The sequence below is a fragment of the Bubalus bubalis genome, chromosome 1 (genome assembly GCF_019923935.1).
Source record: "Bubalus bubalis isolate 160015118507 breed Murrah chromosome 1, NDDB_SH_1, whole genome shotgun sequence".
NCBI classification, from domain to species: domain Eukaryota; kingdom Metazoa; phylum Chordata; class Mammalia; order Artiodactyla; family Bovidae; genus Bubalus; species Bubalus bubalis.
In genome coordinates this window covers 109,201,211-109,229,175 of record NC_059157.1, presented here as the reverse complement: position 1 = coordinate 109,229,175, position 27,965 = coordinate 109,201,211, and the positions used below count along the sequence as shown (strand labels likewise).

The window sequence follows — 27,965 nt, the reverse complement described above, 5'->3', positions numbered from 1 at the left end:
CTGTCTTTGCCATCGTCATCCTTCTCCTTCATTAATACCATCCTCAACATCTGGAACTGAAGTTGAGTTCTAAATCTCGCAATCTTAATTTCCCCATTATGTAGTACTCTTCTTTTAAGGTATTAATTTTAGTTTTATAATAGTATTTTATATTGTTGAGTACCTTGCATCATAACAATGTCACCTTCCATTTGTTTTGTCCCAGGAATTTTAATCCATGGTCCAAAAATTGTTTTCAGAGATGTCACAGAAATTTTTGTGTTGTGTTTGGTATTCTCAGTGAGGATATCTCAGCCTTTAAAAGTTTATTCTTTAATTTTCCAATAAACTGTTCATAAGCCCATACTATGTACACCACTGTACTTAGGCATTGTGGGTCATACAGAGTATTTGATATGGTATCTGGTCTTAAAGAACCTAACACACGTGTTCAGTTCAGTTCAGTCGCTCAGTTGTGTCAGACTCTTAGTGACCCCATGGACTGCAGCACACCAGGCCTCCTGTCCATCACCAACTCCCAGAGTTTACTCAAACTCATGTCTATTGAGTCGGTGACGCCATCCAACCTTCTCATCCTCTGTCGTCCCCTTCTCCTCCCATCTTCAATCTTTCCCAGCATCAGGGTCTTTTCAAATGAGTCAGTTCCTCGCATCAGGTGACTGAAGTATTGGAGTGTCCGCTTCAACATCAGTCCTTCCAGTGGATATTCAGGACTGATTTCCTTTATGATGGACTGGTAGCTATGGTTAGAATTGTAAGCACAGTGACAGCTTGGAGATTTATGTGAATCAGAAAAGGAATAATTGTAGAACACGTCAGAATCAGGTGAGGAACTGAAGTACAGATATATGTAGTAACGTGTCAAGTGGAAGAAGATAGAGGCCGTGTGCACTGCTCATATGGTCTTCATCCCAGTTGATGAGGCAGAACACCTTTGTTTTTTCTGTACTTAGCAGTTTTTAAAGAGAAAAAGCAAAAAACAGGCTTATTATGGTTCAGGCATCTGAGGATAGAAGGATTAAAAAGTATACAGTCTAGTCTTTAGGACTCTGTGAGTTTAGTCTAAAAGACAACATGATTGAACTCATTATTATTTAATTTGTTACATTAATGGTATGAATGCAGTCTTGTCTTCTTCTCAGTCCTTGTTGTTTTGACACACCAAGTCATTTTCCTAGGTGGTATGGTTCTTGGGGTCTGCCAGCTCTGCAGCCAGCCACCTTGAACATGCACTGGGGTGATGGCTTGGAGGCTTTGGCAGAAGGCAGGTGGCCTCTGAGGTGGTGCTCCTGGTCCCCAGGGGCCTGCATGAAGTGTGAGAGAGACCTGGTAGTGCTTGTGCATCCTGGCGAGGGGACCATAGAGGTCCTAGGTTAGAATGAAGAGATCTGTAGGAATTTCAGCATCAGAGACAAGTGGCCAGTACCCCTGTGTAAGGATGAGAACCAGCACATATCCAACACTGTTCGCCATTCAGTACCACCACTGGGAAGAATACCCCGCAGAGCACCAGTCTTAACCTGCTACTCCTAGACTAATAAGCAGTGAGTTAAAATACTTTATGGGAGAGAGGCCAGTAAAGACCCAGAGGACTTTGTGTGGCTGTGAGGGTCAGCTCTCTTCTTTGCCATGGAGTAGTTTGAGAACTCTCTCCTTCATGCAGTCAGATAGCATCTTGAAGAAAAGCAGGATGAGGGGAAGGAAATTTAAGACTGAGCATTTATGTGAGCCATCTAAAAGAGACATCTGTAAGATTACTTAAAGAAGTTGTTCAGATTATTAGATCAGCCTTAGAGGAGTAGATTGGGCTGAATTTGGTTACTCCCTTCATGCCCACTATCCATCCTGTTTTGGGGTGAGTTGTTGGGAGGTGAGAAGTGGTAAGAAGATCATATCAGTTTGAGAGAAAATAGACTTTTTTTTGCATATACTTGTTTATTAACAAAGAAATACAAATTTACTTATTGCTGTCCTCTTGATAACATTAGGTTTAGATGCATGGCCAATCCCACAGAATCTAATGGCCTCCTCTGGCCAGATGCGCTGGTATTGAGCTTTGTCCTAGTTTTTAACTTAAGCTGATGTACCAACATGGTAGCAAATGTGTAAGCAATTGCAGGAACCATACTACAGTGGTTTATTGAATCTCAATAAATGATCTTTTCTTTGAAGAAAAGCCTCTTTATTTGCTTGATCACTTGGAGTGCTTTTTAAAAATACTTGGATTTGGCAGGCTTTTTGGATACTGAGGTGCCCACAGTGAACTGAATGTGGTTAAACAGCTTGGAACGTTGGAGCTGAATAGGCTCTGGGCACATGTGCCAAGGGGTAGCAAGCCAAGCCATCCTGTCTCCAGAGCCAGCCCAGCCAGGCTTCAGCTCTGCTGCTCCACCACTTCTGGATGCCTCTCTAAGTCAGCACATTTCTCCTGCTTTTAGCGTCCAAGTTTCCAGTCTAGATGTCAAGTTTCCATTAAAGTTGTGGCTGCCATGATTGGGGACCCTGTGCCACGTGCCAGTGCCCAGGCATTTTAGGTATGTTTACTTGGTGATCCTTAAGACAAGCCTGTGAAATAGATGAATATTAACCCTGTTTCCAAGCAAGAAAGTTGATTGTGTGGTTGGAGAGTGAATGCATTTCAGTACCTAGAAGAGTAAGTGCCTAGAAGAGTAAGTAAGATAATATCTAAAGTGCCTAGTGCTGTATCAGGCTCGACAGTGACTGGATTACATTTTCTCTTTTAAACTGAATTTGTGGTGGTTTTGTCCCCATTCTGTGACCTCACTGGACAAGAATTTGGGGAACATCTATTTGAGCTGTTTGAGCAGGACTTTGAGCATGCTTTAGAACCTAAGCATGTGGAGATTATGGTGCTCCAGCCTGCGAAAGTCAAAATGAAACCTAAACTGTGAAGCAGGAGTAAGCAAGTCCAACACAGCTGTGTTTTTTCCCTTCAAGAGGACTGCTTTAATCTTTGCTCTCATGTATCAGATATGAACCTTAAAAACCCCTTTTTCTGCCTCCTTCCCTCTGTCTCTCTCCCCTTCTACCTTGCTGGTGCCTTATGTATTTGCTTGGTGTGCCTGGTGAATAGTACAGCATGAGCCATAAGAGAGTTTAGAACTTTGTTTTTATGTATTTCACATAAGTTGGCATGATGGAAGATTTGTAAGTTCTCAAATTCAAAGGGGAATGATTGAAAAATTATTATTCCAAGAAGAAACTGTGCTTGGCCTGTGGGTTAGACACTGCAGCTGGTAAAAGTACACAACTCCGCTCCTGCCTGCATTGAGTTGACAGTTTCCAGGGAGGGGAGGGAGGAAACATTTTTTTGAATGCTTACTAGATACTCGCCCTTAAAATATACAGGATATAATTAATCTTTACCACACCCTTGAATATTTCCATTTTATAAACAAGGAAAGGTTAAATAAGGCCACAGCTCTTATGTCTTTGGTATCCAAAACCTACCCTCTTCTCACTTCAGGAAAAGGAGAGCAAGAAAACACAGTCATTTCAGCTTGAAATCCCCTTTTCTCCTCTTCCTTCCGGGCCTGGAAAATAAGGCTTGCGCTTCCGGACCCAGGTTGGATGTCACCTCCCATGTGGTCTCCTAGAGTTGGCTTTTTCCCTCCCTAAATCCGTAGCGTGTCGTTTAGACTTCAGCCCATCCTGTTATCCTGGTCTCTGTAATCTGCACACTCACTTCTTTGTTTTACCCTCTTCCTTCCTTACCTTTAGGCTCTGTGCCTGGCACACAGCCAGTGCTTAATAGATACTTGCTTTATAAAAACTAAGTGATGATTGTACAGTTCAAGCTATACGGACAACTGAACTTCCGAGAGACATTATGGAGCAACTGGGAACTAGCAGTCTCTCTCCAGGTCTGAGAAGGATTTAGCTGAGCCCAGGGGAGACGGGGCCCAGTGGATTGGGGAGGGTGGGAGTGGGAGGGGGGCAGCCTTGGAAGTGGTTCCATGTAGAGGAGCATGGCTGGCTCCTGTCAGGAAGCAACGTGAGTTAAATTTGGATACCACATTTATTATTTCAGCTCTTTGAAAACTGCCCCAATGATATCTCTTTTCTTTTGTTTCCTCAAAATTAATTATCTTTTTGTAGCTATGGCAACTCATTTGAAACTCTATTATGCTTGTAATCTGTACCCATTGAACTATTTGCTTCAGCATTCTAAACATTTTCCTGCATAGTCAATAGTTCTATATTTACAGCGTTCTCTTCCTTCTGGTGAAAATTGGCTTTTCCCTTTAGATTTCTAAAGATGATTTAAAAAAGAATTAGGAATGACAGCCCGACTAATAAATTACCATAAATGACCATCATCTTTGTCACTAACGTTCATGCCATCATCTGCTCCTACTGACATATTTCTAGGCTGTCTTTCCTTTGAGGAGCTTTGAACACATGGCACACACCTCCCTGGTTTCCCTGATTTCCCTGGTTCTTAGGGCCCCTGTACCCTCACCCCTGGGAGTCACCTCCCACCCTCCCTCACGGGCTCCAGCAGTCCAGCGGGACACCCTTTGTGCCTCCTGCCTAGCTTTGGTCCAACTGGTGACACCGCGTGCGTGCGCGTGCGTGTGTGTGTGTGTGTGTGTGTACTTGTTCTCTTCCCGTGCGCTGTTCATTCTGTTGCTAGCCTTCCCAGCTCAGCCTTTCTCCTGGTCTCAGACAACTTGTCTTTTAATGTTCTGCCTGCAGGACTTTTGCACCTGCAGCCCAGCTCTTGTGGGTAGACTAGATGGTCAGAGGGTTCCCTGTTTCCTTCTCTTCTTAGGTCAGGTTTGTTTAGCCTTCAGATCTTTTTCTTCATTGGAATGTGAGGCACAAAACAACTCCACCATTGAGTGGCTGACTTAGATGAAGAGATGGCCCTAATGCATGTGGTGCATAGAAAGAATCTGTTAACACTGAGTCCCCGTGTCATCTTAAAATGCCTGTTCACTTATAATGCATTGGTAGGCTAGGAATAATGTATTTATAACGGACAGAGAAAGAAATTATGTTAAGAACTTCAGTCTCCTGTCTCCTTAAGTCACAGTAAACATGCTTTTTTAAAGCTTTTATGACCTTGTGATTGGTGTTTGCATCCTCCCAACAGATCAGTTTTCTTAGTGAAGTTACACAGTGGTGGTGGTTACAGTCTGTGCTGGGTCTCTGTCTCTGAAACACTTGGAGTTGTGTTAGATAAGCTGGATCTTAACATAAGAATTTGAAGCTGACTCCTGTTAGTTGTATGGTTTGTATCTCTAATTAAGTGGCTCCCTGTTGCTAAGAGCAGTAATAAAAATGTTAACAATTTCGTCTGAGACTGTTATTGCTATAGTATTACTTATACCACAGTAGCTTATGCTGGGAAGATATTCAAGAAAGGTTTACGGACCCAGAAAATGGTTATTTCTCTGAGAAATAAGCTTAGGGGGCTTTATCAACAGTTATAGCCGATGTTTATCACCAGCTGTAAACAGCATCCTGGATAATGCTTGTTTCTCTTGTCCTTTTACCTTATTTTTTGTACTTTAGAAATGTAAAATCGTTGTTTCACTTGTGTTTATTTTAAAAATACTTTTAAGTTGTTTTAGTATTTGCTGAATACTTACCTTCCAACATATGTGACATATACTTTAATGGTAATAAAAAAGCATATAAATAAATATTGATTGATCTGCTTTCGGGTTTACTATTGAACGTTTCATACTAGAAGGGGAAACTTCTTATGCTTGCAGGGGCTTTTTGAGAACATTTCTGCAGCTGTCTTACAGTCCCAGAGTGGTAGATCCAGTAAGCATCATCAGTCCCTCATTTCTTGTCTTTGCTCACCTCTTTCTTCCTTCCCCTCCTGCCTCTATTCTGGCACTATTCAGGTTGTATAATAAGGAACAGTGAAGTGTAAGTGGCAGAGTTGAGACCAGAATCTAGGTTAATGCTCATTCCAATAAAGGCCAAGCAATGTTTCAGTTACTTTTTCTGTCTTGTTCACACTAATTTTAGCTGCTGTAAAGTCAAACATCATGTCTTCCTAGTGTCTATCTCTATCACACCACCACCTCAACAAAATATTACACGAGAAAATTGTACATATACCATGAGTGTACACAGGTGTGAATAAACAGCACATGTGTTTGTGTGATTGTGGTAGGGTCATTTAAACACAATGGAGGTGTTGTGTGCACTATATATAAATGTACATATATGTGTGTCTGTATATATATTTATTGTATATATATATATATATTAGATTCCCCGCCCTTAGCTAGTATTATGCTTCTGTCATGTCTTCTGTTCTAGACTGGGTAAGAGGAAGCAGACAAGAAAATACGCAAATTTCATTTCAGAATCTGTAGCAGCTGGAGTGAACGTCAAACAGATGGGCTTTTCCACCCTGATTATCCTAACTTCCTAAATTTAGAAATACATGCTTTAAAAAAAATGTAAATTACCCGAGGGGGTGGTGTAGCACATGCCAGGCAGTGCTAACGAGTGCAAATAGATGTCATCTGCTGACTTAGATGAATCTCATCTCCACTTCTGGGTCTCTGTTATTTCATTCCCTTTGGATTTGTTTTATGTCACTGCTTCCCTTTCTGAAAGTGTAGCGTCAAGCCTATTTTCACATATAGGTGAATATTATTTTAAAATGGTGAAATTTATATAGTGTCTTAAACCAAAACAGTGTTTAATCTGTCTTATTACTCAAAATTCTTTCTAACTAGTGGGAAAGGATAGGAAAGAGATGTTAGATGAGCAGTTTCTTGTATCTTAACTTTGCAGCTAATTAGCCAGGTGAATTTGGACAAGATACTCTGCCATCAAATGGGTGAACTGGCCTCAGTGGTCTCTTAACATACCTTTCAGTTATAATGTTCTTTGTTTCTGAAAATTATCTGTATTTAAATTATTTTGTGCAGTGTTGTGGCCGAAAAATCTAGCTCAGTGCCTGGCAGATAATAGATATTTAATAAACATTATCAAAAGAATCAATACAGTCTTACATTTTCAATTTACAAAATTCACTGGGCAAATTATTTCAGAGCTAAGTGTTTTATAGCCACCCTGTCCCTATTAGAATAACTGTATATATTTCTTTTCCTGTGTCTTATAGCTGAGGAGATCAGCAGTCATCCAGGAACATAAAAAGCAATATCCAAATATGTGAGGAGGTTTGAATATACACATAACCTCCATTGGAATGTGAGTAGAATGGGGAATCACATGGCAATGGCAGCCCACTCTAGTGCTCTTGCTTGGGAAGTCTCATGGACGGAGGAGCCTGGTGGGCTGCAGTCCATGGGGTCGCGAAGAGTCGGACATGACTGAGTGACTTCACTTTCGCTTTACACTTTCATGCATTGGAGAAGGAAATGGCAACCCACTCCAGTGTTCTTGCCTGGGGAATCCAAGGGATGGCGGAGCCTGGTGGGCTGCCGTCTATGGGGTCACACAGAGTCGGAAATGACTGACGTGACTTAGCAGCAGCAGCAGAAGCCTTATTAACTCTAGCTTCCCTCCCACACACCACAGAGAAATGGCTTTTAAAAATTTACTTAGGGTATTTTTGGTATGGAATGGAACATGATTTATTTCTTTAGCTTGGTTGAGGTAATTACAGCCTTTACTGAACCATGATTTTATGGAAGGTGGTAAGATGGTGAGTTGCCTGTGACTAGGTCACTCATCTTACTGTAGAAGATGAGTGGACATTGATTTTTTTTTTTAATCCACTTTGATATGGTACAATTTGAGTACAAAAATCTGCATCCATTTTAAAGTATACAGTTTGATGACAGTTGTATATATCTCTGGACCCGCCACTGAAGTCAGGAGATGGAACTTTTCTACTGCCCCCTGTAGATTATCTGTCTCGTTTTGCATCCCTCCTTCACTCCCTCTGTCTCTTGCCTCAGGAAACCACTGATCTGCTTGCTGCCACTGTATATAGGTGTGCATTTTCTGGGATTTTTGTAAATGGGATTAAGCAGTATGTGCTCCTTTGTAGCTGGATTCTTTCACTCAGTGTGGTAATTTTGCCATGTGGTTGCATGCATCGATTTGTTGCTTTTTATTGCTGAGTGGAACCCTTTTGCAGGGATATACTACAACTTGCTTTTCCACTCTCCTATGGAGGAACATTTGAGTTATTTTCCAGTTTGGGGGCTGTCCTTGTATGAATCTTTGTGTGAACACAGTCCTTTGGGGTAAATAATTTTTAGTGGAACGGTTGATGTTTAGCTTTCTAAGGAAACTGCCAAACTGTTTTCTAAAGCAGTTGAGTCTTTTTTTTTTTTACCCCAACTACTAGTGTGTGAGAATTTTAGTTGTTTTCCATTATTGCCAATACTTGTTATGGTCAGTGTTTTAAAATTTTAGCCATTCTGGTGGATGTGTAGTGTGTTCTCATGGTTTTAGTTTGTATTTCCACGATGACTAGTGACGTTGAGCATCTCTTCATTTGTTTAACAGTCATTTGTGTCATTTCTTTAGGGAAGTGAAAGCGAAAGTCTCTCAGTCGTGTTTGACTCTTTGCAACCCCAAGGACTGCAGTCACGTCTGACTCTTTGCCACCCAAAGGACTATACAGTCCATGGAATTCTCCAGGCCAGAATACTGAAGTGGGTAGCCTTTCCCTTCTCCAGGGGATCTTCCCAACCCAGGGATCAAACCCATTTGTATTATTTCTTTAGGGAAATGTTTGTTCAAATTCGATTGCCAATTTTTAAAAAAGGGTTTGTTTGTCTTGAGTTTTAAGAGTTATTTGTATACTCTGGATACCATTTTTTTTTTTTTGTCAAATATAAGTATTGTGAATATTTTTTGCCTCTTTGTGGATTGCTTTTGAAGAGTGGTGTCTTTTGAAGAGCAGGTTTTAATTTTGAAAAGCCCTCTATAATTTTTTTCTTTTATAGTTTTTGTGTTTTGTGTCCTATCTGAGAAATGTTTACCAAAAGTTGCAGGTGTTTTCTCCTGTGTTTTATCTATGAGATTTATAATTTTAGCTTTTACATAAATGTCTATGTAATACTTGGAATTGATTTTTGTAATTCAAGGTGAGTTAAAGGTAGATATTCATTTTTTTAAAATGCAAATATTCAGTTGTTCCTAATACTTTTTGTTTAAATGATGTTCTTTTCCTCTGTTGAATTATCTGATATCCTTATTATTTCTTTCACTCTATTTAATTAGTCTTTGCTCTTCTTTTCCTAGCTTCTTTCAGTGGAACCTTAAGTTACTGTTTTAGAACTTTTTTCCTCTCCAACATAGGCAGGTATAGCTTTAACTACTTCCTAGTTAAAGGAGTAATTTAACTAGGCTAAACTCTCTGGCTTCTAAACTGCAGGGCTTCTTATTGCAGTAGCATCTCTTGTTGCAGAGCAGGGGCGCATGGACTTCGTAGTTGTGGCACGTGGGCTCAGTAGTTGCAACTCCCAGGCTCTAGAGCACAGGCTTGATAGTTGTGGCCTACAGGCTTGGTTGCTCCACACCATGTGCGATCTTCCTGGACCAGGGATCAAACCTGTATCTCCTGCATTGGCAGACAGATTCTTTACCATTGAATTATCAGGGAAACCATTCCTTTTAAACTGATTGCAACTTGTTTTATAGGGAAACACATACTAGCTTTTGGCAAATGTACAATGTGCATTTGAAAATAATGTATATTTTGAAATTATTGGAGGTCATGGTGGTTGATAATGCTGTTCCAATCCTCTTTTTTTTTAATTATTAATATTTTGTTATCTCTTTCAATTGCTGAAAGATGGGTGTTAAAATCTTCTATTGTTGTGGAATTATTTGTTTCACTTTAGTTCTGTCTGTTTTCGCTCATGTGCTTTTAATGTCTGTTATGAGGCTCTTACACACTTAGATTGTGATGTCCTCCTGATCAGTTAGCTCTTTTATAATTATTATGCATCGTCCCTCTCTATCTTTGGTTATATGTTTTGTCTTTAAGTCTATTCGTGTAGTATTACTGTATCTCCTTGAGACTTCTTACACTTGCTATTTATTTATATGGTGTGTTTTCCCCATTGATTTATTTACAGTCTATCTGTGTCTTCATATTTAACACATATCTCTTGGAGGTAGCATGTAGGTGTGTCTTGCTTTCAGTGTATTCTGATGATTATCTGTTGTGCGTCCTTGCTAAGCTGCTCAATTGTGTCTTACTCTCTGCAACCACACAGAGTGTACCCACCAGGCTCCTCTGTCCATGGGACTTACCAGGCAAGAATACTAGAGTTTATTGCTATTTCCTCCTCCAAGGGATCTTCCCGAGCCAGGGATCGAACCCATGTCTCAGGCATCTCCTGCATTAGCAGGCTAATTCTTTACCACTGAGCCATCTGGGAATCCCACTTGTGAGCTATTCTTCTTTACATAATTCTTTTTTTGGTGATTGCTCTAGAGATTATAATATACATCCTTAACTTGTTGTGGTACATTTAAATTTAATATTGTACCATTTTACCTAAAATATAAAATCCTTCAGTTCAGTTCAGTTCAGTTGCTCAGTCATGTCCGACTCTTTGCGACCCCATGAATCGCAGCACGCCAGGCCTCCCTGTCCATCACCAACTCCTGGAGTTCACTCAGACTCACGTCCATCGAGTCAGTGATGCCATCCAGCCATCTCATCCTCTGTTGTCCCCTTCTCCTCCTGTCCCCAATCCCTCCCAGCATCAGAGTCTTTTCCAATGAGTCAACACTTTGCATGAGGTGGCCAAAGTACTGGAGTTTTAGCTTTAGCATCATTCCTTCCAAAGAAATTCCAGGGCTGATCTCCTTCAGAATGGACTGGTTGGATCTCCTTGCAGTCCAAGGGACTCTCAAGAGTCTTCTCCAACACCATAAAATCCTTACAAATATAAAAATCCATTTACTATAATTCTCACTGTCCTTTATATATTATTGACATATGTCTTGCATCTACATGTGTTGTAAACCTAAAAGGCAATTTTTGTGTCAAATGGTCATACTTATTTTAAAGAAATTGAGAGAGAAATATTGTTTTATGTTTACCTAGATAATAGACATTTCTGATACTTTTCATTCATTCATGAAGATCCAGGTTTTCCTCTGTCTCAATTTCCCTTCAGCCTGAAGAACTTCCTTTAGCGTTTCTTAATGCGCTAGTCTGCTCACGACAAATTTTCTTCGGTTTCTTTGTCAGAAAATGTCTTTGTCGCTCTTTCATTCTTCAAGGGTATTTTTGCTGAATATCATTGCCAACCTATTTCTAGGTTGGCAATTTAAACAATTATCTGTTTCTTTGGCTGCGCTGTGGGGTCTTAGTTGTGGCATGTGAACTCCTAGTTGTGGCATGCGGAATCTAATTCCCTGACCAGGAATCAAAGCAGGACCCCCTGCATTGTAAGCACCAAATCTTAGCCACTGGGCCACGAGGGAAATACCATAGGTTGGCAGCTTTTAGAATTTCTTTTTCCCTTTCGCAAAGAATATTGTTCAGCTGTCTTCTGCCTTCTGTGATTTTGGATAAGAAATCTGTAGTCACTGAGATAATTTCTTATCTGTATGTAAATGTTTCCTTTTCTCTGACTGACTTTAAAATTTTTCTCTTAGGTTTGTTTTTTTTTCCCCCCAAGCATTTTGACTGTGACTTCTTACGTGTAGTTTTCTTTGAATTTATACTGTGTGGGTTTCACTGAGCTTCTCGAGTCTGTAAGTTTATGCCATTTACCGCATTTGGGGAGTTTGTGGTCATTGTTTTTTCATATATTTTTCTCTGCCCCGTTTGTTCTCTCTTGAAATATGGTTACTGTAAGCTAGCATTCTGAAATTGGTACACATTACCTATTTCTTAGATTCTGTTCCTGTTTTTTAAATCTTTTATTTCTCCTTGAGTGTGGATGGTTTCTATTACTCTGTTCTCAAGTTCATTTTTTTTCCTTCTTTTATTTCCTATTCTGCTTTTAAGCTTACGCAGTGAGTTTTTATTTATTTATTTATTTTTAAAAATTTATTTTAGTTGGAGGCTACTTTACAATATTGTAGTGATTTTGGCATACATTGATATGAATCAGCCATGGGTTTACCTGTGTTCCCCATCCTGAACCCCTTTCCCACTTCCCTCCCCATCCTGTCCCTCTGGGTCATCGCAATGCTCCAACCCTGAGTACCTGTCTCATGCATAAAACCTGGACTGGTGATCTGTTTCACATATGGTAATATACATGTTTCAATGCTATTCTCTCAGATCATCCCACCCTCGCCCTCTCCACAGAGTCCAAAATACTGTTCTATACAATGTGTCTTTTTTTCTGTCTCGCATATAGGGTTATCATTACCATCTTTCTAAATTCCATATACATGTGTTAGTATACTGGATTGATGTTTTTCTTTCTGGCTTACTTCACTCTGTATAATAGGCTCCAGTTTCATCCACCTCATTAGAACTGATTCAAATGTATTCTTTTTAATGGCTGAGTAATACTCCACTGTGTATATGTACCACAGCTTTCTTATCCATTCATCTGCTGATGGACATCTAGGTTGCTTCCATGTCCAGCTATTGTAAACAGAGCTGCAATGGACATTGGGGTACACGTGTCCCTTTCAATTCTGGTTTCCTTGGTATGTATGCCCAGCAGTGGGATTGCTGGGTCCGTATGGCAGTTCTTTTTCCAGTTTTTTAAGGAATCTCCACACTGTTCTGCATAGTGGCTGTACTAGTTTGCATTCCCATCAACAGTGTAAGAGGGTTCCCTTTTCTCCACATCCTCTCCAGCATTTATTGCTTGTAGACTTTTGGATCGCAGCCATTCTGACTGGCGTGAAATGGTACCTCATTGTGGTTTTGATTTGCATTTCTCTGATAATGAATGATGGTGAGCATCTTTTCATGTGTTTGTTAGCCATCTGTATGTCTTCTTTGGAGAAATGTCTGTTTAGTTCTTTGGCCCATTTTTTGATTGGGTCATTTATTTTTCTGGAATTGAGCTGTAGGAGTTGCTTGTATATTTTTGAGATTAGTTGTTTGTCAGTGTCTTCATTTGCTATTATTTTCTCCCATTCTGAAGGCTGTCTTTTCACCTTGCTTATAGTTTCCATTGTTGTGCAAAAGCTTTTAAGTTTAATTAGGTCCCATTTGTTTATTTTTGCTTTTATTTCTGATATTCTGGGAGGTGGGTCATAGAGGATCCTGCTGTGATTTATGTTGGAGAGTGTTTTGCCTATGTTTTCCTCTAGGAGTTTTATAGTTTCTGGTCTTACATTTAGATCTTTAATCCATTTTGAGCTTATTTTTGTGTATGGTGTTAGAAAGTGTTCTAGTTTCATTCTTTTACAAGTGGTTGACCAGTTTTCCCACCACCACTTGTTAAAGAGATTGTCTTTTCTCCATTGTATATTCTTGCCTCATTTGTCGAAGATAGGGTGTCCATAGGTACGTGGATTTATCTCTGGGCTTTCTGTTTTGTTCCATTGATCTATATTTCTGTCTTTGTTCCAGTACCGTACTGCCTTGATGACTGCGGCTTTGTAGTAGAGCCTGAAGTCAGGCAGGTTGATTCCTCTAGTTCCATTCTTCTTTGTCAAGATAGCTTTGGCTGTTCGAGGTTTTTTGTATTTCCATACAAATTGTGAAATTATTTGTTCTAGTTCTGTGAAAAATACCATTGGTAGCTTGATAGGGATTGCATTGAATCTATAGATTGTTTTAGGTAGTATACTCATTTTCACTATATTGATTCTTCCAATCCATGAACATGGTATATTTCTCCATCTATTTGTGTCCTCCTTGATTTCTTTCATCAGTGTTTTATAGTTTTCTATATATAGGTCTTTAGTTTCTTTAGGCAGATATATTCCTAAGTATTTTATTCTTTTCATTGCAATGGTGAATGGAATTGTTTCCTTAATTTCTCTCTCTGTTTTCTCATTGTTAGTGTATAGGAATGCAAGGGATTTCTGTGTGTTGATTTTATATCCTGCAGCTTTACTATATTCACTGATTAGCTCTAGTAATTTTCTGGTGGAGTCTTTAGGGTTTTCTATGTAGAGGATCATGTCATCTGCAAACAGTGAGAGTTTCACTTCTTCTTTTCCAATCTGGATTCCTTTCATTTTCTTTTTCTGCTCTGATTGCTGTGGCCAAAACTTCCAAAACTATGTTGAATAGTAGTGGTGAGAGTGGGCACCCTTGCCTTGTTCCTGACTTTAGGGGAAATGCTTTCAGTTTTTCACCATTGAGGATAATGTTTGCTGTGGGTTTGTCATAGATAGCTTTTATTATGTTGAGGTATGTTCCTTCTATTCCTGCTTTCTTGAGAGTTTTTATAATAATGGATGTTGAATTTTGTCAAAGGCTTTCTCTGCATTTATTGAGATAATCATATGGCTTTTATTTTTCAATTTGTTAATGTGGTATATTACATTGATTGATTTGCAGATATTAAAGAATCCTTGCATTCCTGGGATAAAGCCCACTTGGTCATGATGTATGATCTTTTTAATATGTTGTTGGATTCTGTTTGCTAGTATTTTGTTAAGGATTTTTGCATCTATGTATCATCAGTGATATTGGCCTGTAGTTTTCTTTTTTTGTGGGATCTTTGTCAGGTTTTGGTATTAGGGTGATGGTGGCCTCATAGAATGAGTTTTGAAGTTTACCTTCTTCTGCAAATTTCTGGAAGAGTTTGAGTAAGATAGGTGTTAGCTGTTCTCTCAATTTTTTTTGTAGAATTCAGCTGTGAAGCCATCTGGTCCTGGACTTTTGTTTGCTGGAAGATTTCTGATTACAGTTTTGATTTGTGCTTGTGATGGGTCTGTTAAGATTTTCTATTTCTTCCTGGTTCAGTTTTGGAAAGTTGTACTTTTCTAAGAATTTGTCCATTTCTTCCACGTTGTCCATTTTATTGGCATATAGTTGCTGATAGTAGTCTCTTATGATCCTTTGTATTTCTGTGTTGTCTGTTTTGATCTCTCCATTTTCATTTCTAATTTTGTTGATTTGATTCTTCTCCCTTTCTTTCTTGATGAGTCTGGCTAATGGTTTGTCAATTTTATTTATCTTCTCAAAGAACCAGGTTTTAGCTTTGTTGATTTTTGCTATGGTCGCTTTTGTTTCTTTTGCATTTATTTCTGCCCTAATTTTTAAGATTTCTTTCCTTCTACTAACCCTGGGGTTCTTCATTTCTTCCTTCTCTGAGTTTTTAAATTTCAGATATTTTCCAAGTTCTAAAATTTTAATTTTGTTCTCAAAATGTTTATTTGCCAAGATTTCCTTTATTTTCATTCATTACAAGTATACATTCATTGTTTTTGTTGAACATTCTTATTAAAGCTAATTTAAAATCCTTGTCTGCTTCATTTTGAGATTAGTATCTGTCAGTTATTTTTTTGAGAATGGATCAAATTTTCTTAACTTTTTATATGTGGGTAATTTTAGAGTATATTTTTGACATTGTGAATGTTACATTATGGAGACTGTTTCTCTTATCCTGCTCTGAAAGTTTATTGATTTTTTTTTCTATTGTAAGCAGACATTTAAGTTGGTTAGACTCAAATTGCAAGCTCGCTATCCCTGTGGTGATGACAGTGGCACCGGTCTCATTCTAGGCTGTCTTAGCTTTGCCTTGTACATACGTGGTTTGGGTGTCAGCCACAGACTCGTACAGTACCTGTACAAACTTTGGACTGTCTTCCTCTATCCTCTGCAGGGTGTCTCCCTCACTCTCTGTTTTCCTTTGTTGCTTTGGGCTGTGATATCTTCTGCCAGAAAGATGGTGAATTTTTCAGTAGGATTTTTAACCTCCACGTGTTCTGGCCATGATGAGTGGCGGCTCATTTCATAGTTTACACTAATTTTGGTTGGGTCCCACACAGATATGCTTCAGAAGTCTGTTAGAGACTAGGGCGGTTTTTGTTAAGAGTTTCATGCTCTGCTTGTCTAGCTCTCTCCTTATCAGGGTTTTCCCTCACTGTCTGATCGCTCTGGTTTCCCTGAACTTCTTTCCCTGGTTCAGGAAGAGGGATGGGTTTCTTAAAGTGAGAGTTTAGCAGTTCAGCTCCTCCACCACCACTGTGGCTGCTTTCATGGCAAAGTTGCAGACTTGAAACTCACATCACACCATCGCTTCTTCCAAGGTTAGACTTCCCTTCCAGACACGTTTTCTTTTGTTCACTTGCCAGAGCCCTCAGGTAGTTGTTTCCTCATATGTTGTCCAGAGTTTTAGTTGCTATTTGTGGGAGGATTAATTTATAGAGGTTTACTCTTCCAAACTGGAAATAGGCCTCACAATGATTCTTTTTTTCCCCAAGTACCTTTATCTCAATAACTTTTTAAGTAGGAAGGATGGGTTGAATCACTTCTTAGTTCATTTTTAGCTAGTATCATTCCTTGAGTTCAAAATTATATTTTCTAAAGGTGACCATATGGCCTGTTCTTGGCTACCCTTCTTGAGTGTTGAGGTATTAAGAGAAGCATCTTGGTGTTTGCTCCCATCTTTCTTGCCTATCCCTTTCTTGCTCTGTTCATCATCTTTATTCCTTTTAATCAGGGCTGCTGGGAATCCCGGGTGAATCTCCATGACCTCATGCATACCGCTTTGCCAGAGGAAGCCCTGTACTTGGATATACTCTGTGCGTGGCTGTCCCCTGGCTCTAAGTCCAGTTGGCTCTGAAATTGGAATCTAAGGAAGGGAGACTGGCTGACAACATGCAGAGCCCCTGAGGGCAGCCTCTGGGATGACTCTTCCCTTCCTAACTTCCTCTGCTTTCCCTTTATCCCTCAAGCCTCCATCTTTTCTTTCCCCTTGTTTGCTCATTCTTCTCTCTTCATTCTTCTGATTAATTTTATTAGATTAATATTAAAAATCATATCGAAGTAGTATCTTATGTTTCCTAGCCAATAAAACATTATCTTTTTAAATTGTCTTTTTCATTTGAGTTATCTTTTTAAATTGTCTGTTTCATTTGAAATCTAGGTATTATATATTTTAAGGTAGATGTTAGGTCTTTTATAGAACCTAGCCTTCCTCACTTTGTAGATTAGCTGAAAATAGTGTGACAAAACAGTAGGAAGTGGAGCGAGAAAGTCCATGAACTCCCAATTCTGTGGGAATGGAATTAACCTGGAAAGGCTGAGTGTAAACAAAGTAATCTTTTTATCTGTTAATTCCTATAGATTCTCTGTTCAAACTCCTAAATTATTATTAATGTTAGCTTTTATTTTGGTGGTGTTGTGGATGTTTCAAAGGGTGTGTTATGGAAGAAGGTGCTAGATGGGGAGAAAGCTTTGGTAGAAGAATTTCAAATATCTTACTCTAACACTGTTGGTTGGCCTGTAGGATTTACAGTCTGAGAGACTGAGCACAGGTAGATTACAAATAGATTAAGGAATGTATACTCTTCAGGCTCATGGGCGTGTTTATTTGTAAAGGAGGCTAAGCCCTAATTCAAGAAAACTTCAGAGACTTAGAATGACCAACAATATCTGAAAGAGGTCTGTTAGGGGACGATGTGCACAATTAACATTCAGCACAGCTTCCTCATCCTGGAAACTCTTTGATTCTTTTCTTCTCTTTCTCTTTCTTCTACTCTGATTTCAGTTTCTATGCAGGATCTTTCAGCACTCAGATTTAGACTGTGAATTGCAGACAAATGCGTGGCAGAGAGAGGAATAGAGAAAAGTAGGAGAAAGGTTGACTTTCCTGAAAAGATTTCACAGTGAAACTTCATTTTTTGCTTTAGATGTTTAGGAATTGATTGAGTTCAAGGCCACATTCCAAAGCTAACTGTAACAAACTTTGAACTGTCTGTTTCTTTATTTGTTTTGGCCCTCATTGCAGATTATAAATGTTGCTCTTTCTTTTTTTTTTCTTGGAGATACCTGAAATAAGTAATCTTGAGTAGGGGTCATCTTGGCTTTAGTTATTTTTTTAAAACCAAGAAATGTATATTCTTCTGGATGGAAGACTGTCAAGATTCCAGCCCACAGTGATTCACTGTATGACATTGGTCAAATTAATCGCTCATGAGTGTCAGCTTCCTTATCCATATAATGAGCTAAATGGAGAAGATAAGCTTGAAAGTCTCTGTCAGCGTTGACTCAATGATTAGGAGGACACTAGGGAACTTTGAGGAGGGCATGGCAACCCATTCCAGTATTCTTGCCTGCAGAATCCCATGGACAAACTAGCCTGGCAGGCTACAGTCCATAGGGTCACAAAGGGTCAGATAGGACTGAAGCGACTTAGCACAGCACAGCAGGGAGCTTTGATAAGGCTATTTTAGTAGAGGGTTTGAAACTGAAGCATCCTGAAAGAAAAAGGAGGAGGTAATGAATATGAATTATATATTTGGGCCATTTGACCAGAAAAAGGAGAGAAATATGACAGTAGTTAGAAGAGTCAGCAGGGTCAAAAGATACTTTTCAACAAAACAAAGATCTTTGCTTTCTTGAAGCCGTGAAGGAGAGAGCCTAAAAAAGGGTGCACCTGAAATGTGAAGTGGATGGCTGGTGAAACAAACAAAATCTTGGTGGAGGTTGAGACACACTCTAAGTCATGGAAGGAGTTACCCTACCTCCTGTGGGATAGGAGAGAAGGGCAAAAGCTGAAAAGACGGACACCACAGTGTGGTAGAGAGAACGTCTTGAATTTCTTCTAGAAAAGGTAAAAAGTGAAGTGTTTGCCAGGAGTTGGAAAGAGTAGGATGAGAAAGGAATTAAGAAAGATGAATCTTTGGGAAGAGCTGTTAAAGACTGTCTGCTGTAAACTCAGTGAGAGATGAATAATGGGAATATCCATCTGAAGTTGTATAGTGAATCAAAAAGCAACCTTTCAAACAAACTTTTTTGTTGGTTTTGTCTTATATTTTTCGATCTGTGATTTTTGTTCCCCAACAACTCCGGGTGTCAGTTGGTCTCTGGTGGTGTACGCACCTTGCTGTGTTTCTCACCTTTTTTTTTTTTTTTTTTAAACCCGAGACCCTGTTTCTTAAGAACCACCTTATGAATTAATTTTTACAAAGCATTCAGTAATTTTGGGCCAGTACAAGCTAATATGGTTAAAATAAAAGTGATCTTAAATGAACACTCTGTTATTAAGTAGTATTTTTGTAAAGTTTATGTTTTGATTTAGCATTATAAATGAAGAGACATTTTGACTTTTTTATTTAACAAGTGATACGCAGTATGATTAGAAAAATTAAATATTTTCATAACATTCTGCTTAATCATTTCTAATGAGAATTTTTCAAGAGCTCATGATTCTACTGCCTTTTCCTTGTAGCCCTGAAGGAAACCCATTGTAATGAAATGAAGGAACCCATTGTAGCTGCTGTTTCAGCCATTGGTGTGGGACATAGAAAGGATCTGAGACAAAATTAATTCTTTAAGATTGCTGTATTCCATGTGATTCAAACAGGCGTGCATTGAGCAGTTTTAAGATTACAGATGTGATTGTGATAGTTCCTTTACAAAATGGTTTTATCACTGTGATTATGAGTACCACATTTTTGAAAGTGCTTATTTCTTTTAAAATAATCTTAGAAATGGCTTTTTAAAAAATGTTACTAAACATTTCTTTCTTGGAATAAGGTTATGCATTCACATAGCTCAAATTTGAAAAAAATAAATAAAAGAATGGTGGTGGTTTAGTCGCTGTCATGTCTGACTCTCGCGACCTCACGGACAGTAGCTTGCCAGACTCCTCTGTCCATGGGATTCTCCAGGCAGGAATACTGGAGTGGGTTGCCATTTCCTTCTCCATGGGATCTTCCAGATCCAGGAATCGAACCCGGGTCTCCTGCATTGCAGGCAGATTCTTTACTGACTGAGCTATGAGGGAAGCCCTAAATAAATAAAATAAAAGAATAAAAATAAAAATAAATGAATGGTTCATTGAAAAGTTTTCCTTGACCCCACTCCTCCAGCATGTCTCCTCCACAGGGCATCCTGTGTATTGTTAGCTGTTTTTTTTTTTAGAGTTACTTAAAGCATATACAAATATATGTACAGCCCCCCTCCTTTTTTTCCTGCATAAGTAGTAGCACATTACCTATGTTTTTTCATTTTTTTTAGTCTGCATAATGTTTCATTGTGTTGGTGTACCATAACTTGTCTTCCCTGTTGATGAATACTTAGGTGGTTTCTAATCTTTTACTATTGTAAAAAAAAAAAAATGCTAAGATGAATAAATTTATGTATATACACATACACACACATTATTTTCCATGTGTGACAAGGTTGCTGAATTAAATTAATCACATTAAATAAAGCACCATTTGTCAGATTTTAAGATTACATGCTTTGGGACATGAACAGAAAGTGCAGATTGAAATACAGGGTTGTACTGAGGCATCAAAAATAAATAAAAATCTACTTTGTCACCCCGTCTAGTATTTTGTCTCAGAGGGATGGAATGGGGAGGGAGGAGGGAGGAGGGTTCAGGATGGGGAACACATGTATACCTGTGGCGGATTCATTTTGATATTTGGCAAAACTAATACAATTATGTAAAGTTTAAAAATAAAATAAAATTAAAAAAAATTATTTTGAGGCTTTCATTTTGAATACAGTAATAGATAATAAATATTTCAAGCTTACAAATATTTCAAGCTATGTGTAAGTACTTTTTGGGCAGATAACACATTGTGGTGGCTGTCTTTACTCTCCGTTGATGGAGAGTCACTTTTGATGTTATATTTTCTGTGTCTTCCCTTTTTTCCCCAGTGGATTTTGAAGTATTGGAGACATTTTGCAAGGTCTGAGAAATGTGACCAAATAATGCAATATATAGAGCTGGTAAAAATTGTCTTGAGTTGAAGTTGAAGGATTTAATGTTTGTGTTTTTATTGACATATTTCAATAATTCTTATGTTTTTTGTAGTTAACCAGTGGTTCTTAATAGATATCAATAAATGATATATGACTAAACATAAATCAGTTTAAAACCTTTGTACTGTCAAAGTCACCAGTCTGTGGTCCCCTGAACAGACAGTCAACTGAACAGTAGGTCATAAGCTGAACCCCTCTTACATTATAGCCATCTGTGCTCCCTGAATGTGTAGAAAGAGGTTCTCGGAAGTTCTGTTTGAAAAGTTTAGGTATTTGGATACCTATTTTATTATTGACTTAAAAACTGAATACTGTCTCATTGAACGTGAAGGGTTTGTATACAGTAGTTAAGAAACACTGAAATTGGGAAAAGTTAAAGAAGAAAAAGGATTTGGAAGTTGTGATCAGTGTCTCCTCACCTGCATTTGGAACAGTAAGTCACTTAAACTCTCTGGACGCTTGTCATGTTTATTTGTCATGTACAATACCTAATGTTAAATGCTTTGCACAGTACTGTAGGAAGACCACGTAAGTCATAATTCAATTATTATTGTCTAAATATCCTGTAGCAGCCACATTCTAAGTCAGCTCTCTAGGGTTAGTAGGGGAGAGGAAAGGAGGTAGCTCTTGTATTTGTTCCCTAACCCGTTTTAACTCAGTCACATCCTCAGACTGAGAAATCGCCTGGAGTAGTTGTCATAATATGAACTTCCAGGCAGTGCCCCAGATGTACTATCTGAGAGCCAGGAATGATTTATGATTAACTCATTGAAAAGGCATTTGGAAATTGGTGAGGACATCGGATAACAGAGTTATTGCAAAAACAGTTTGAAGGAAGTGCCCAAATCATAGGCTTTGCCACCAAATCACTCCTTGTAAAGATCCCAACCACAACTCCGGTGCTATCTCAGTGGTTTCTCTTGTCCTTGAAATGCTAACCTAGACCTGACCTGGAGCTGCAGAATTTCAGATTAGAGAGACACTTTAATCTTTTCTAAGAAGCTGAGCTTGCTTCAAGCTTTATTAACTTAGTTCATGATTATCTAAAATAGTCTTAGTCCTGTTTACCATAGACAACTCTACTTCTGTTAGTTCTGAAATAGTGAAGCCAAATGTCACTGGGATCCAGACCCAGGAGGGGAACTCTGCTTAGATGTCCCATAGGCACCTCAGACCCAGCCGGTGTGTAACTCGTCATCTTGCCCCGGACCTGATAGTCTTTCTCTCATTCTTTCAGGGCAGTAGGCACTGAGTACCTTAGGATGAATAAAGACACGTTCTGTCTTGGACATTGAGTGCAAGGGAAGATTTATGGAAGGCTTTACACTTCAAAAAGATTATCCTTGTACGTAGACTGGATCAGAGTGAGTCAAGGATAGTGGTGAGCAGGCTATGATTGGAGAAATCAAGGAGTGAGATGATGATGGCATGAACCAGAGTGGCAACAGTGGTGATAGAAATGGTGGATAAATGAAACAAAGTTTGGAGTTAGAATCAGTGGCACTTGGTGATGGACTGAAGGTGGGAATTGGGGGAGGGGGTGCTCTGGTGATCTGATCAAAGGCGATTCCCAGGTTTCTGACTCAAGCACTAACATCGGCCTGGTGCCATATGCTGAGACAGGAAACCCCACACTCGACAGCAGGTTAGGTGGGGGCAAGAGTTCAATTTTGAGAATTATTAGACTTGAGATATCTTTAGGAAAGTCAACTGTCTCTTGTACATTTCCTCTTATCAATGACATTAATCCTCTTCATGCAGGCAAAGTCCAGAAGTTATCCATAATTCTTTCATTTTCCTTGCTCTCTACATTCAGTAGAAGTCTTGTCAATTCTACACCTCTTGAGAGCTTTCTGGACTCTTTTCTGCCCTCTTGCCATTACTAGTGCTTATTTTAAGCATTGGCCATTTCCCCTGGACTGTTGCACTAGCTTCCTAATAATCTTCAGTTTCCTGTGATCCTCTCTTCAGTCCAGAGTTCTCCATACCTTCTTCTGCCAGATCACAAAGGGTTCTTCTGTTCTGGGGGCCGGGGGGTGAGGATAGAGGGGCAGTGTCCAGGCCCTTCTACCACTGTTTCAACCAGAAGAGCTTTGATTTTTTAACATCTTGGGTTTCTGTGTAAAATTTCATTTGAAAGTACATTTAAATTCATAACATAGGTCAGTCAAAACTGGAAAATCTCTTCACCTATTGACTTTTCATCCTACAGACAGTTACTTGAATGATATTTCTAAAACGAATCTGATCATCTCATTTACTGCTGAAAACCTTTCAATGCCTGACAACCTGTAGGGTAAGGTTTAAAATTTATAGCATATCTGTAAGACCTTTTGTGGTTCATCTTCGAACATTCTCACCGGTTCTGTTCCCAGTTTCTTTCAGTCCCCTGAGCCTCTTTGGCTTGGTTCTGGTTTGCTTCCCTTTTTCCACCCACTTTCCCACACCACTGCCTTTGACCAGTCCTTTGAGACCCTTCTAAGATGTTGTCATTACTATGAAACAGTTATGGGTCATCTCTGGACATAATTAACTCCTCCCTTCTCTGTACCATTTCTCTGCCCCCATACTTATACTAGTTTGCACCCCGGGCGTTGGACCTGAACATGTGCATACATGGCTGTCTTAGACTAACAGGCTATAAACCCCTTGGGCATTGGGCCACGGTATCCTTTGTCTATGTATTGTAAACACAGTCCTTGGCCTGTGGTGGACTTCCGTCAGTGTTTGTTGATGTAAATGCAGCCAAAATTGGCAGCAAGAGCTGCTAGGTTTTGTTAATTCTTAGAGATTCAAGGTGTTTGGAATGTAAATACTGGGTTCTTTGGTGCCCCCAGAGCCAGCCCTATTCTAGACAAATACTTGGGATGTGAACACATGTTGGTTGGTGTGATAATTGTTCTACTTTGATTGTGCCAGGCCCCACCTGATATCAAGTAGCTTGTGGGGTGGCTTTTAGGAGTGCATAAAGATTTTCAGTTTGGCACATTAAAAAAAAGCTTCATTGCAATATACTTTACATACCATAACATCTACCCATTTAGACAGTGCTTTTCAGTATACATATTTGTGCATCCATCACCATAGTGTAATTTTAGAATGTTTTCAGCCTGCCAGAAAGAAAAGTTATGCCCATTAGCAGTCACTCTCCACCCTCTCCCACCCCTTCCTAGTACTGGGCAGCCTCTAGCCTATTTTCCGTCTCCATAGAGTTACCTGTCTAGACATTTCATATCAGTAGAATCCTACAATATGTGGTCTTTTATGAATGCCTTCTTTCACTTAGCATAGTGTTTTTGAGGTTCATTCATATTTTAGCATGTATCAGTACTTTATTCCATTTGTTTAGTGCTGAATAATATTACATGTGTGGATATGCTAACTTCTGTGTATCCATTCATCAGTTGGTGGACATTTGGATTGTTTCCACTTTTTGGCTTTTATAAATACTGCTTTGAACGTTGACATACAGGTTTTATGTAGACATATGTTTTCATTTTTCTTGGATATATATCCAGTAAAATGTCTGGATCTTGAGGCAACCCTCTGTTTAACTGCCAAACTATTTTCCAGAGTGGCTGTTCCAAAGTGGTTGCACCATTTTACATTCTCCCCAGCAGGGTGTCAGTTTCTCCACCTCTTCACCAATACTTGTTACTATCTTTTTTCTTCAGGAACATGACATTTTTTTAAAATTAGAGAATAATTGTTTTGCAGTGTTGTGGTGGTTTCTGCCATACAGCAACGTAAATCAGCCCTAATTGTACATATATCCTCTCCCTCTTGAGCCTCCCCGCGCCCCCCCGCCCCCCCCCCCCCCCCCCCCCCCCCATCCCAGCCCTCTAGGACTGTCACAGAGCACTGAGCTGAGCTCCCTGTATTGTAGCTGTTCTGGAAGGTTTGAAGTGGTATCTTATTGTGGTTTTGCACTTTTCTAATAATGCTAAGCATATTTTCATGTGCTCATTGGCCATTTGTATGTTTTCTTTGAAGAAATGTTTCATTCAAACCCTTTGTCAGTTCTTTTAATTATTTTTGTCTTTTTATTATTAAATTTTAACATTTCTTTGTAGATGTTGGATGCAAGTCCCTTATCAGACATGTGATTTATAAATATCTTTTCTCACTCTGTTGATTGCCTTTTCACTTGATTGGTGGTGTGAAGCACAAGCATTTTAAATTTTGATCAAGTTTAATGTATCAGTTCTTCCCTTTTTTGCCTGTGCTTTTGGTACCTATCTAAGAAATCATTGCTTAACTCTGGTGCAATTTCTTAAACTTCTCTTTTTCCATTGAACTTTTTTCCTCACTCCCAAAGTGGCCATGGAATCTTTGTAATTTATCTGACAGCCTGTGACTTTTTATAGTCCCCGTTTCACAATGTTGGGTCCATAAATCAGGTAGACCAAAATTGCGTCAGTGCTTGGAGGTGGGGGTGAGGATGGTAACTATTTGTCTTGCTGTCTGGAAGAGGTATTTGCTAGAATCTTTTAATCTGGTGAATAAAAGCTTTTAAAATGTAGATCCAGATGTTGTATAAACAGGCTTTGCAATCTTTCACCAAATGTTTAAGGAATACTATCTAAATTAACTGTGTGCTGGAATCTTGGACTGTGTTTTACACTTACATGTATGTAGTAAGATATTTACAAAAGGGGAGTATTTGGGTGAAGTCTACCAGTGTAAGTTAACAACTGGGAGACCCATACCACCAGATTCATGTCTGCTATGTGAAATTATTCAAAATGTGAGTAGCCCTCATAGTCTTTATTTCACATTTTGGAATATGTTTGTGATGATTCTGGTGCAATTCCCTGTTCTTCCTTTTAGTGCCAGTTTAAGGAATTGCTAATTGTCCATTCTTGCTGGAAAGTACTGATTTCCATTTGAATATAACAGTCTTTTTTGCTGAAACTTTCCTATGGTTGATTCGAGCAAATACAAGAAGCCTTCTGTTTGTGGACTGAATGTTCAGCCAGCCATGACGTGGCCACTATTCTCAATGAAGCTTATTCATTACTTTCCGTGCTGGTGCATTGTACGGACCTTGCCGAGGATCCTGGGGACTTTGAATGGAGAGCTTCTCCTCTGCTTACCTCCATACACTGTTGGTATTAGGCAGTTCTGTTCTCGATCTTTTCCAGACCTTGTGGATAATTAGGTCTTTTTGTTTTCCATTGATTCCCAATAGTGTCATGGAGATGATAGGCGCTGATTGAGAATCTGTTCTTTTTCTAATAACAAAATGACAATTGATGCTCTGAGAGGTAGTTTTATGTTTTATTTTTGTATACTTGAATATTTATCTTAGACTCAGTGTCATTTTACACAGACATGGACAATATTATATTTCTATAAAATAAAATGAAATGGCTGTTGATGATCTTAGATTCAAAGCTTATTACTCTCTAGGTAAACTCAACTTTTTTATATTTAATCTTGTATACTTGTTGAATAATTAGATTAAATTTTCGGATTAATTGTGGAATTTCACATGTAGATAGAGATGTTCAGATAGAAAAGGAGTTTTTTTGTTCTAGCCCATGACTAGAAGGTAGTTGAAGTTGTTATAAAACTAAGCCTATTATATACTTTGGAAAAATAATGTGCCCTGAAACGTAGCAGGCACTTATTATGAGGGCCTGTTAGAACACAATCAGATCACCATATCATGGATATTGGGAGTGTTTCACAGCAATAGTGTTAGGATAAGTACTGTTCCCTGTGTGTGTTAGTTATGACCAAATGGGGGTATACATATCCATGATAGAATATCCATGATAGAATAATATTTGAATTGTTTTTGACTGCATCTTATAACAGGCTTATTTTTTTCAAAATATATATTTAAAAATTTTTATTTTATATTGGAGCATAGTTGATTAGCAATGTTATATTTACTGTATCACAGCAGAGTGATTCAGTTATACATACACATGTATTTTGAATTCTTTTCCCATTTAGATTATTACAGAATATTGTGCAGAATTCCCTGTGCTATACAGTAGATCCTGTGTGTACATGTCAACCCCAAATGCCCAATCTATACCTTTCCCTCTAGTAATCACAAATTCATTCTCTAAGTCTGTGTGTTTCTATTTTGTAAATAAGTTCATTTGTATAATTTTTAAAGTGATATTAAATGATACTGTCCGACTTATTCACTTGGTATGATAATCTCCAGGTCTATCCTTGTTGCTGCAAATAGCATTATTTCATTCTTTTTAATGGCTGAGTAATATTCCATTGTATATATGTGCCACATCTCCTTTATCCATTCATCTGTCAATGGACATTTAGGTTGCTTCCCTGTCTTGGCTATTGTGAACAGCGCTCCAGTAAACATCGGGGTGCCTGTATCCTTTTGAACCATGTTTGTCTCTGGATCCATGCCCAGGAGTCATTGTTGGATCATATGGTAACTCTGTGTTTAGTTTTTAAAGAAACCTCCATATTCTACTCCATAGTGACTGTACCAATTTGCATTCTCACCAACAGTGTAGGAGGGTTCCCTTTTCTCCACGCCCTCTCCAGCATTTATTGTTTGTAGACTTTTTGGTGATGGCCATTTTGACTGTTGTGAGGTGGTATCTCATTGTAGTTTTGATATGCATTTCTCTAATAATTAGCAGTGTTGACCATTTTTCATGTGCCTGTTGGACATCTGTATGTCTTCTTTGGAGAAGTATCTTATTTTTAGATATCTGTCCCTTTTTTTGATTTTTTTTAAATATATGTAGAGCTGCATGAGCTGCTTATAAATTTTGAAGACTAATCCCTTGTCAGTTGTATCATTGCTAATATTTTCTCTCATTTTATGGGTTGTCTTGGTATATACTTGCTCTGCATTCTTCACTCCTGTTGCTTTCTTTGAACAGTCACTGAGTTTCAGGGACTCACTGAATAAGCCTGTGACCTGTATTCTAAGAGGAAGCCCAGCTCTGGATCTCTGTGGAGTTTACAGTGGATTTGGGAGGGCTGCTCTTGCCCTGAAGACTGGGTGCTTCCAGAGGAGCTGGCTGGTTCAACAGTTTTCATTTGAGGGACTCAGTCTTGCCCCAGGCACGTTTCAGGAAGCACTTATCTTCATAAGGTTTAGATTGTCTGCGTTCTCTCTCTAGGTAGCCCACAAACAGATGAAGGCTTGGCAGAG

At 38.9% G+C, this 27,965-nt stretch overlaps 1 protein-coding gene across 2 annotated transcripts in view; it reads left to right on the top strand.

Annotated features, from left to right (window-relative positions):
* Positions 1 to 27,965, top strand: part of IGSF11 (immunoglobulin superfamily member 11) — a 143,634-nt gene that overhangs the window by 19,641 nt on the left and 96,028 nt on the right. The window lies entirely within an intron of this gene.